Below are 12398 nucleotides of genomic sequence, written 5' to 3' on the forward strand. Positions count from 1 at the left end.
GTGGTTTGAGACTCCTAGATAGACCCACTGAAGGGGTACTCCAATTGCCTCACACTGTGTCCCTGTTCAGCATGGAAGAAGCCAGAGTGGTCTGCGTCCTGATTTTGTATTGGCAATTTGGTCAAACTCTTCAGAGGATGGTGTGATAAGACTAGGAGGTAGGAATTCACTAGGCAGTTAGGGTAAAAAGACCCCCCAAAAAAGTCACCAGTTTCTTGGGTAAAACTCACAATGTCCTTGGTCCTTTTAGCAGCCTACTCCTTTAAAGGCCAACAGTGTTGAAAATATTTGGGAGATTTTATCTAATCCTTAAAAGATTTTAAGGTTACTTCTTCAGAGGGAGGAATGTTAGAATACCCGAAAGCCCCATAAAAAACAAAAATAAATAAATAAATAAATAAATAAATAAATAAATAAATCAAAGAAGAAGAAAGAGTACATGAAGCTATCAGGAAAAATTGATGGGGAGATATGGGAGGAGTTGGGAGGGAGGGAGTGGGCATGGATTTGATTAAATCATGTATGCATGATTTATATGCATGTATGCATGTATTAAATTGTCAATAAATTAGTTATTAAAATTAAAAAAGAAAGCAAATCCTAAAGTTCATATGGAAACCAATGACTTAGGTAGTTGAAACAATCCTAAGAAAATGAGCCCTGCTAATAGTTTCACCAAACCTAATTTTGAATTACACTACAGAGCCATTGTGGCAAACATGGCATATGTCTGGCAGATAAACAGGCTGTGAAAATCAGAAATAGAATAGGTAACTAAGAAATAGTCTCAAGGAACTGCAAAAATTATATTTTTGGCAAAACTAACCAAAGTACACATAGGAAAAAGACATCTTTTCAATAAATGGTGCTAGGGAAATTAGATGATCACATACAGAAGATTGAAACTAGAACTATCTTTCCCACCAATTACAAACAATATTTGAAAATGGATGGAAATCAACATAAAAACAGAAGGTCTGAAACTACAATAGAACATAGGAAAAACACTTTAAGGTATAGGAGTAGGCAAAGGTTTTCTGAATAGAATTCTATCAGTTCAGGGAATAAAGGAAAGAACTCATAAATGGTACAGCATGAAACTAAAAAAATCTTCTATATAGCAAAGAAAATGATTACCATGCTTAAAAATCAGTGTATAGAATAAGAAAAAAATCTTTGTCAGCCATTTATATGCAGGGGATTAAAATCCAGAATACATAAAGTAATAAAAAATTTCGTACAAAACAGCAAATGTTCCAATCAATAAATGGGTAAATTATTTGGAAAGTTCACAAATAGAGGAAATACAGATGAAAGGTTAACATATGAAACAAATCTTCCACATCCATAGTAATGAAGCAACATAAATTCTCCTACCATGTCAGAATGACTAAGATGGCAGTCAACAACAAATGCTGGTGAGGATGTAAGGAAAGGGACATGTATACATTGTTGTTTTGAAAATAAGTAGGAGATTCCTTAAATGCTAAAAATACAGCTACAATATAATGCACAATCCTAAGTATGCATCTGTAGCGGCCAAATCATCATTCAGGTGATATTTGCACATTCATGTTTACTGTATCACTCTTCCTAACAGTGAGTTCTTAGAATCATCCTGGATATCCATCATTTCAAGAATGGATAAAGAAACTATGGTGTTTATATACAAAATGGAATTTTATTCAGCTACAAAGTTTAAAATTTTACATTTTCAAAAAATGGATGAAATTGAAGATTATCATTAAATGAAAGAGAAAGGGCTCAAAAATAACTATCACATTTTCCCTTGTATACAAATCTAGACTTAACAATATACATAAGCATGCACGATGCCTCTTGATAAAAACGTGTATGTCAAGGCCATAGTTGACTTCTTGCTGAATAGGGGAAAAGTGGAAGTATTTTCTCCAAAATCATGATTATGGCAAAAGTTTCTGCTCTTCATTTACTTATTTAATATAGTACTAGAAGTTTTAGCCAGAGCAACTATGAAAGGAAAATAATTAAGGAGCCCACAAAAAGGAAAGAAGTCAAAGTATCCCTTTTGTAGATGATATGATCCAATATATAAAAAGCATATTAGCTATTTGCCAAACAAACTGTTAGAACCAATAAACAAATAAAAATTCAATAAAGTAGCAAGATATAAAAGGAACATACAAACTATAAACATAAGTAGCAGTCCTATGCACCAATAATGGCTTTGCTGAGATGGAAATCATTAAAGCATTTCCATTCACAATAAAAAAATGAACAACATCAAAAAACCTCCTAATTCTATTTTTTTTAGTAAAAATTTTTAAATTTCATACATTTCCCATTCAAATGCAGACCCCCTCCCCCATCCATGACTCCCTCCCCCATTCCCCCATCCCCCCACCAAACACTGTGCACTCTGCCATACATACTGAGTCCTATTCATTCAGGTGTTTGTATCCAAATGTCCTTCAGTGAAATGCATCCACTGGAGTGTAATCAGCCCCTCCAGTGTTTGTACACTCCTTTACCTAGCAGCAATCAGTCTTAATAGTTCTCAATCCTGTGCTGGCCCACAACCTATTTCTCACCTCCCCTCAGACCCCTTGTTTAATTGAGATGACATGGGTCCCTGGCTCGAGGCCATTGCTGCTGCAGGCTCACATGAGTGAGTCTCTAGTGGTCTGGAGGTCTCCACCTCCCTGTGTTCATAAACCAGCTCTGGCTCTTACAACCTTTCCACCTCTGCTTCTGCAATGCTCCCTGAGGTGTGGGTGTGTGAGGTTCAATATAGGAGTTCCATCCTACACTCTACAGTCTCTTATTCTCCAAAATTTGGCCAGTTGTGGCCTTCTCCACGCATTGCACTCTGATGTACACAGAAGCCTCACTGATGAGAGTTGAGGGGTGAAGCCTCACTGATGAGAGTTGAGGGGTGAAGCCTCACTGATGAGAGTTGAGGGGTGCATTAACCACTACCCCTTATTCTGCTATGTTCCATGAGCCTTAGTTGTAAAGATTCAACTGCAGATGTGTCACCTAGTACTGGGCATCTCCCAGGTGCATGTTCTCTGTGCCTGACCAGATGTACAACTCTGCAGTAGACTCTATCTGTAGGAAAAATAAGCTTCTTTGATGAGTGCAGTACAGCATGCTTTCCATGCTAAGGGAGGTCTCTTCTATCTGGCACTGAGTCTCCTGCGAAGCAGCTCTTAGTTATACATATGCATTAATGTACAGACACTCTATGTGAATCACTTTACCCTCTAGGTTTCATAGCCCCCCAAGACTCACTCATCTCCACTCCTTTTTCTCCCATCTGGCTTCCCTCCTCCCTCTTTCCCTAGTCACTTATTCCCACCCTCCCCCAAATACCTCCGGACTCCCACCATCTTTCCTTTCCTTACTTCCCTCCCTCCCCCATATCATGGTCCCTTGCATGTCCTTCCCTCCTTTCCTCCCTGCCAAATATTCCCACTTTTGCCACCTCCCTTGGGTAACATTTGTTCCCTACTAACCCCCTTTCAGGTTGTTTCTTGTTCTTTACCTCCATGTATTCTCTGCCTTTATCTGGCTTCTGTTGTTACACAAGAATTTATATACTCATATATAAGGGATTGGTGCTACAGTCCACAAATTAGGGAGAACATATGTCATTTGCTTTTCTACATTTGTGTTACTTCACTTAGTATAACACTCTCTAGCTCCATCCATATGAAAATAGTTTCATATTTTCTTACTGCTGAGTAGAACTCCATTGAGTAGATGTACCACATTTTCATTAACCATTCATCAGTAGAGGACATTTAGGTTGTTTCCCTTTCTTAGCTATTGTGAAGAGAGCAGCAACAAACATGGATGTGCGGTATGATGAGTTTCTCTTTCTCCACATCCTCTCCAGCATATGGAGCCTTTCGTTCTCTTGATCTTTGCCAATCTGACTGGGGTAGGATGGAATCTTAAAGTTTCTTTTAATCTGCATTTCTCTAATTACTAATGATGTTGAGCACAACTTAAGGCATTTCTTAGCCATTTGTATTTCTTCATTTGAGAACTCCCTGTTTAGGTTTATTGCCCATCTTTTTTATTGGGTCATTTGTTTTCTTATTTCTTTCTTTGTTGAGGTCTTTGCATATTCTGGATATTAATCCTCTGTCAGATGTGTAGCTGGTGAAGGTTTTCTTCCACTCAGTGGGTTTCCTCTTCCTTTCCTTAGTTGTTTCTTTTGCTGTACAGAAACTTTAGCTCAAAAAATAAAAGACTTATAAAGTTACAGCTATGAAACACTGAAGATGCTGGAAAAGGCACAAGTATATATATATTTAAAAAAAAAGAAAAGAAAACCTCTCATGCTAACAGGTTGGGAAAAATATTATTAAATCATTCATATTTATCCTAGTACCATTCCTCACAGAAATTTTTTTTAAAAAATTAAAATTCCTATACTGAGACTAATGTGGTGATTTCATATAAGTAACTGACAAGATTTCTAGAAAGCTTCATTTCCCTGCTGTCATCTGCCTCCTCTGGCTTTTACAGTATTTCTTTCCCCACTTCCACAATGATCCCTTAGTCATGGGAAGCAGAAGTTTGGCATATGTGTCCTATTAAGTAATAAGCAGTCTGCAGCCCCTTATTCTCTGCACATTGGCTAGTTGTGATTCTGTGTAAATCACCATCTGATGTATAAGTGTGTTTCTCTGCTGAGCGTTCAGAGATGCATTAATCTAAGAGTATGACAATAAGTCATTAGAAATAAGTTTAATACTGTATCTATTTAGCAGTGTGATTGTATTAAGCCTTTTCCCATGACCTTTGGACTGTCTAGCATCAGGTTCCTAGGCCTGATATCAGTGTCAGTTTTTGGGCTCCCACATAAGCCAAAGCCAGATAAAATCCTAGCCTAGACATGGGAAAGGTGATACCAACCCTATGTGAGGAACTATTGACAACTGATGGCTGTTGGCAAGGGGAAATTCTTTAAGCGTGAGACCCTTAGTAGTTTGACCAGGCTCCAGTGGATGAACCCACATGAAAGGACATTTTGGGACACAAACCTGACTTACTTCTAGGCCTTAAGCACAGTAATTTGGTGAGGGAGTTAGTAAAAGGAGTGCAGGCATGAGAAGGGATCTAAATATGATCAAAATATATAGTATGAAATTTACAAAACTTCAACAAATATGAATGAAAATTTTCATATGAAACATAAAAGAACCTTGTGAAGTCAAAGCAATCCTGAGCAAAAAAAAATATACCTGGCAGTATCATCATACCCGATTTCAAGTACTACAGAACCATAATAACAAAAGCAGCATGGGACTTATATGAACACGGTCATGTAGATCGATGGAATAAAGGGCCTGAATTAGTTCTACGCACTTTCAGTTACCTGATGTTTTTACAAACATGCAAGAAACACACGCTGAGTACAAAACAGCTTCTCCACACAGCACTGGGATAACTGGATATCTGAATGTGGAATCAAACTAGATCCTTTTCTCACTATGATCAAAAATCAACTCCAAATGGATCTCAAACCTCAATATAAAACTGCAAACTCTGAAACTGCTGGAGGAAAACTTACAGAGTACTCTATAAGATACATGTATAGGTAAAGACTCTCTAAATAGAACTCTAGTTCCTTGGGAAATAAGTTCAACAATTAACAAATAGCACCTCATAAGTTCTAAAGCTTTTTTTTAATCAAAAGAAACTGTTAATCAAGTGAAGAACATGTCTAAAGAACAGGGGAAAATCTTTATCATGTATATATCTGATAAAAATGCAAGTAAACTAAATATTATTAAAACAAACAACCCAATTAAAAATAGGCCATAGACCACAATAAAGAATTCTCAACAGGAAAAGTATAAATTACTAACGAATACATTTTAGAAACTCATCATCACTAGTCATCAAGGAAATTTACATTACTTCGTGTTCTACATCACCCCAGTCAGAAAGACTTAATAAAAGCACACACTGGAGAAACAGTCGTGCAGCAAATAGATGAATGGCTGTCCTCAAAAGAATAAATGACAACAAATGCTAATAAAGATGTGGAGAAAGGGGAACGCTTACACACTGTTGTTGCTGGGAATGTGAACAGGGACAGCCAGTATGAAAGTTGCTCAAAAAGTTTAAAGTAGAACTCCTATAATACCTAGATATACCACTAATGAGCAGAGATCAAAGGAATCTACACTATATGATTAAGATGATAGAGATTCCTGAACTTCGGTGTTCACGCTTGCTCTATTCACAAAAGCTAAGAAATGGAATAAGCTCCGATGTTCATCAATGAATATAAATGGATAATGAAAATGTGGTATATATCCACAATCTAAACTTATTCATCTGCAAAGAGAAAGGAAATTATAAAATTGCAGGGAAATGAATGGAACAGGAAAATATGCTGAGTAAGGTAAACCTACGCCAAGAGCGACAACTACTGCTGTATGTTCTCTCTTCATTCAGATCATCAAATATTTTAGATTTATGCGTTGAAGTTGGAATGAATAATTATAGATGCCAGGAAGCAAGAAATGATCCATGATTTTGTGGGATGATTGGGGCAGGTGAAAGCAAAACACATATGATATAAAAGTAAAGGGGAAGAATGCCAGTGGCATAAAGTTGTAGATCTGGATGGAGGGGATAGGCAAAATGTGCAGGTAGGGGATTGGTCAAACAAAACTAGCAATGTATGGAAAAGTGATATGAAAACCTAGTACTGTAAAAAGTAACTCAAATTTTTTTAAAAAATTAAAAATAAGAGAGTTTGAGTCAGAAACCATAGGCTTTTAATAAAAGTTTGGGAGCTGGAGAGATGGCTCATCAGCTAAGAGCATTGGCTGCTATTGCAGAAGACCTAGGTTCAATTCCCAGCTCCCACCTGACAGTTAACAACCATCTGTAACTCCAGTTCTAGGGGTTTGTCATCGTTTTCTTACCTCCATAAGCACTGGACAACACAGGTGCACATACACCATGCAGGAAATACACTCATACACATAAAATAAAAATAATAAAGTATTTTTAAAAATCCTTGTGTCAGGCATGGGCTACCTCCCTATGAGTTGTTGGCCAGAGAGCCTAAGTAGATCCCCAAACAACATAAACTGTTATCACCGCTGGTGGTTAACCACCAGAACTAGATGGCAACGCCCTCTTGCTGAAGACACCATACAGTACAAATACAGGGCAGAGAAATCAAAGGAAAAATCAGCTGGAAACTTACTGAAGGTGCTATGCAAGGTGTTTGTGGGGGTATTATAAATGGTCTTTCTCGACTTTCTAACTTCTATAATTCTGATCTTCCAGGCAAGATGTTTCCACTGCTGCAGCAGTGGCAAGAATGTTTTGCAATTTCTGATTGGATTTGAGACCCACAGGCCTTATTCTTTAAGCCTGTTTAAATGCCTATGGCTGAAGAGGGTAAGGGCCGTAGGGGAAAAATGTACTACTGATGTTTTGTTAATGGCCACGTAGACAAACTGCCTCCTAAACATTGTGTTTCTACTCATAGACTGATGCTATTGGCAGCTTTTGTCAGAGAAACTTCTTTTTGAAAAGGGAAAAATTACTGAAGCCTTTTGCAAGTGATCAAAGTGCTGAGAATAAGCAACTATCAGGAACTCTGCCCTAAATGAGACATCTACATGATCCCCCTCCAAGGCCCAGGGAACGTCATGGAAGAGGGGACATAAGACTGTAAGAGGCAGAGAATAGACAGGAGCATTAGAACACCCTGAGTTCAGAATATGGAATTATGTTTGCTATGCAATCACAACATAGCAGGAGTGAATATTTGCACAAAATACAAATAAATAAAAAACGCTAATAGTAAGAGGGGGTATACTGGGAAGAAGAAGGAAGTCAGCGAGAGTAGGAGAGGAAAGAAAGGGGTGTAGTAAATATGATCACAATACATTCTATGAATGAATGTAGTTATATAAAGTAAATTCATATTACTCAAGACAGGACACTCAATGCCATCCCATTAAAATACCAATGATGGGGCTGAAGAGATGGCTCAGCAGTTAAGAACAGAGGTTTTTCTTGTAGAAGACCTGGGTTCGAATCCCAGCACCCATGTGGCAGCTAACAACTGTCCGTAACGCCACTTCCAGGGGATCTGATGGCCTCTTCTGTCCTCCATGGGCATTGCACAACACAAGTGCACTTACCTACATGCCGGCAATACACGAATATACATAAAATAAAAATAACAAATAAAATATAAAAATAAATAAATAAAAAATAAAATACCAATGACAATAAGCAAACAAATACACAAAAAGTAAAACCTCAAAATGGACCAAACACCTTAATGTAAGCCTGGAACTTTGAATCCATTAGTGAAAAACTTAGAGGGAACACTTCAAACACATTGATACTGTAATTCTCCAGATGGGAATTCCAAAGTATAAGAACCACAAAACCAAAAGTTGATGAATGAGATTACAGCTCTGCACAGAAGCAGAAAAAATTCAGTGGAATAAAGTGATAATCTCCAAAGGAAAGAGAAAGTTCCACAACCATTTACCTGATGAAGGATTAATATCCAGAATATGTAAAAATTTAGAAAACTACCATAAAATAAGTAATCTATGCTAGTTATTTTTGTGTCACTATGACTATCCTAATAAACACAACTTAAGTTGAGGAAAGATTTATTTTGTTTCAATTTCAGACAGTTCCAGTTCAGCATGGCACTGGGCTTCATGGAGCCGCTTAATTCGTGACAGTGCCAATGTGTGGCAGAGACTGTGTAGATCATGGTGGGTTGGGAAGCAGAGATTACCAGAAACTAGGGTTTGGCAATATTGTTTAAAGCCCTGCCCCAAATTATCTACTTCTTTTCACCAAAGCTCCATATCTTAAATGCTCAAATTACCCAATATAGCACCATCAGCTGTGCAACAAGCATTTAAATGTCAGGACATTTCAGATTCAAAGTATAGCATTCCACTCTGGATCCCCAAAGCTCATAGTCATCTCATAACACAAAATGTATTTAGTCTGCTCAAAAGCCCTCATTGTACTAACAGATATAATGTTCTTAAATAGTCCAAATTCAAGATCTCTTTGGAGACATAAAGAAAACACTTAACTGTGTGTTCCTGTAAAATTAAAGGGAAAACTGCATGCTTCTAAGATACAATGGCACATATTAAACATTTCTATTTCTCAAGGGAGGAATGGGGATATATTAAGAAGGGATAGGACCAAAACATAGCAGGGAACATTACATCTTGCAACTTTATGGGCAGAATCACAGTCCAAGGTGGCATAAACTGAACAAATAGGATTGCATAGCTGTCACCTGTGGCTTTGCAATTTACAAACCATCAAAACCTCTCTCCCAGGCCACTTCCACAAAGTTCTTGCATCTTTTCTCATTAGATGCTCTATTTTCCTATTACCTCTAGCATCCTGCTGGCTGAAATTTAGGGTCCACACTCTATATCTCATGTATTACCCTCTTAGGTGTCTCCTGCATAGAATTCAAACACACCACACATTTTTTTCTAGCCTCACAGATTTTCTGGATTTCTAGCACAAACTTCTATTACCCTATATTTGACATGCCTACAAAGCAAGCACCGCATGGATGATGACAAGTTCTGCTGCCAAGTCCAATAACTTGGCTGCTGTATGTTACAGAAGTGGTTTCTGAGTGCCCAAGGAGCCTTGCATGGGAAACATTTCCCTAAGTAGTATTTTATGAGCAGAGTACACTTGAATATATTCTGTAGCTATGTCCAATCTTTGTCATATGGGTTATATACATGTAATTTTGAATTTCCAATGACCACGTCATGTTCCAATGTCAATAGGCTTCATAGTCTTTCATATAATTTTCAATAGTCACTGTTCCCATAAGAAGCTTCGCTTACCTGGCCTTCATTGTTCATATTTCTGTTGGCATTCTGGTCTTTTGAACTCCTTCAGACTTTCCTATTAAACAGTAGGATCTCTATAGCTTGCATCTCCAAAGATTTCCAAAGTCTTCTCACAAACCAGTTTCAAATATGTAAGAATTACATACTCTGGTTTAATCATAACAACATAATCTCATTTCTAGGCTCATTGGTCAATTTTCTTTATCAGTAACTTTTTGCATTGCTCTGGCAATGCCTAGTAGGAGCAACTTAAAGGAAGAATTTTATATGTCAACAAATAGGAAGCAAACTTGGGCCCTGTGCAAAAGGAGTATTCACTCTTTACCACTGAGTCATCTCTCCAACCCAATTTTAAATCATGATTTCTGAATGTTTCTGACCACCCTGGCAGGGAGTACATGGAGAGCCGCTTAGTTTCTGGCAGTGAAAATATGTAGCAGAGGCTGTTCAGGTCACCAAAGCCCAGGAGTAGAGTGTGAGACAAGACTAGGGGCATAGTATAACCTGCAAAGGCCAATTCCTATTGACATAACTCCACAGTTAGACCCACTGCAGAAGTTTGCATAGTATTCCAAAATAGTGCCACCATCTGAGGAACAGCTGTTCCAAATATGAGCCTGTGAGTGAGACTTCAGATTCAAACCATAGCATAATGCAAATGAAAAAAAAATGGACCAGTGAACTGAATAGATACTTATCAGATGAACTAACACAAGTGACCAATAAATACATCAAAAGGTCATATCTGGCCAAAAAGTAGAAAATAAGAAAATACAGACCACATGTCCCCAGATAGAATTCTGCCACCCAGGACTCAGGGACCATTGTGAAAGAGGGGATAGAAAGAATGTAAGAACCAGGTTGGTAGATTAAGTCAAGAAAACAGAGATTTCAAGGCATCTGGGAACTTGCTCACATGAACTTACAGCAATGGTGATAGCATGCACAAGACCCATGCAAACTCTAATCACACAGAAACTCAGTATAAAAATGGGTAAATGGGTAAGAATTCACAACCTTAGCTGAGGAACTACTGGCAACTGATTACTACTGGGTGAGGGGGAGTTGAACTTCTTTAAGAGAATGATATTATATAGGTTGACCAGGTTTCAGTGGATGATCACACCAAGGGACATCTGTATACCCAAACTTGACTTGATAGGCTGCAACATATGACAGATGCATGAAATCTGGTGGGGGAGTTGTAGAGGGTGCAGACAGGGATGGAAGTCCAAATATGATCAAGATGTATGAAATGCACAAAAATTCAATATTTTTAAATGACCACTACCATTACCCATAAAAGAAACAGAAATGAAATCTAAAATGAGAAACAGTGTCAACCATGAAAATGGCTATTATCAAAAAAGTGGGAGAGGGCTTCACACGCTGTCAAGAGAGATGTAAGTTAATATAGCCACTATGAACCCAAATGGAGGCTCCACAGAAAATTAAAAATCGAAGTACAATTCAGTCCAACTATCTTATTCCTTGGTATATGTCTGAAGGAAAGAAAGTTCGTATACCTATGCTTGATATCTACAAACCCATGTTTACTATGTACAGCAGAATTTGTGATACATAAGATAAAGAATCAGTCAATCAATGAGTTATTATGGGAAAGATGAGTGGTAACTAGATGAAGAAAATGTGATAAAGAAAATGATAAATATTCTAATATGCTTCTATATTGCTGTGATAAAAATACTAATCAAAACCAGCTTGAAGAGGAAAGGGTTTATTTTATCATATATCTCCTGGGTCACAGTTCATTACTGAGGGAGCCCAAGGTAGGAACTCAGGACAGGAACCTGGAGTGCTGACCATGGAGTTATGCTGCTTACTGACTTGCTCCGCTGGCCAGTGCTCAGCCTACTTTCTTATACAATACAGGACCACCTGCCCATGGGTAGCACTGCCCACAGGGGACTGGGCCCTCCCACATCACTCAGCAATCAAGAAAATGCCCCCCAAACATAGCCACAGGCCAATCCAATGGAGAAAATTTGTCAATTGAGGTTCCCTCTAACCAGGTGTTTCAAGTTGACTAAAGCTACCCAGAACAATTAATCCCTTGTCAACTTGATACACAAAAACACTGCTATTAAACCACAGCTTTTCCATTTCTTGTTCCCAGATATGATAATATTAATATCACAACATAAAATAGTATTTTAAAAGTCTCAAGGTCCTTAAAAATTCAAACTTTTAAAAATTATTTATTTAATAAACATATAATTAGAAGAAGCATTTCATTACAAGAGCATTGACATATTCAATAACAATTTCCAGAGCTAAGATGCATATCTTTCAAAATTGGCTCCAAATTTTTAGGTTTACAGTTAAATTGATACAGTTATACAATGTTATACTCCATATAACCCCTATAAGACATAAAATTAAATGAGGTTTTAAACTTTAAAAAGATCACCATTTCATTATTAAAATACAATTTCATACAGAAAAATTCATTTTTAACACAATTGACATTAAGATGTTTATACATGT

The sequence above is a fragment of the Nannospalax galili genome, unplaced genomic scaffold (assembly GCF_000622305.1).
Source record: "Nannospalax galili isolate Female #2095 unplaced genomic scaffold, S.galili_v1.0 scaffold1017, whole genome shotgun sequence".
In the NCBI taxonomy this organism is placed as follows: Eukaryota; Metazoa; Chordata; class Mammalia; order Rodentia; family Spalacidae; genus Nannospalax; species Nannospalax galili.